The sequence below is a fragment of the Pelodiscus sinensis genome, chromosome 17, assembly GCF_052426305.1.
Source record: "Pelodiscus sinensis isolate ZL-2025 chromosome 17, ASM5242630v1, whole genome shotgun sequence".
Classification (NCBI taxonomy): domain Eukaryota; kingdom Metazoa; phylum Chordata; order Testudines; family Trionychidae; genus Pelodiscus; species Pelodiscus sinensis.
The window spans coordinates 22,661,733-22,662,421 of record NC_143068.1 but is presented as its reverse complement, the minus strand read 5'-3'; positions in this window follow the sequence as shown (position 1 = coordinate 22,662,421).

Below are 689 nucleotides of genomic sequence, written 5' to 3'. Positions count from 1 at the left end.
CAGCTGAAGGACTCTCTGCATGTTGGGGCCTTCAAAGTATTTGAGGGCTTCAATATCTGAGACATAGGTGAGAGGATTATTCTAAGAGGGGTGGGCGAGATTCTGTGGCCTGCACTGTGCAGGGGGTCAGACTAGATGATCATAATGGTCCCTTCTGACCTTAAAGTCTATGAATCTATGAATTTACCTGCCCTGTTTTACCCACATATTATAGTGATGGTGGCAATTAGTGCACTGGAGGATGTACTCCGCAGGATGCCATAGGCAGACAGGTGGGACCCAAGGTGTGTTGTGGAGGTTGGTTAAGGAGTTAAGAGACTTCCCTGCCAGGTATAGAACCCAGCCCCCCGACATGAGGTAACCGCCTCACTGTCCGCTGAAGAGCTGTGTTGCCTTACTAGGGATTAGCACAGGGTCAGGCGCGTTACCTAGCTGTACTGCCAGAGCGGTGGGGTTCCTTGCCAGAGCCCGGGTCCCCGCCGACCCAGGCCTTGCTCACACGGTCCAGTCTCTGCTCTGAAGCGCTGCTCGGTGCTGCGAGTTGTCCTAATACAAACCCTTCCCTAGCGCTGCTGGCTGACCCTGCTGTGGGGTGGCACCGGCTCGTCAGAGGCCGTTCCGGCTGCTCCTTGCTGGGCTGGGCGCTGCTGAACGAGGCAGGGGAACCGATGGGGGGTGCGCGGACGACA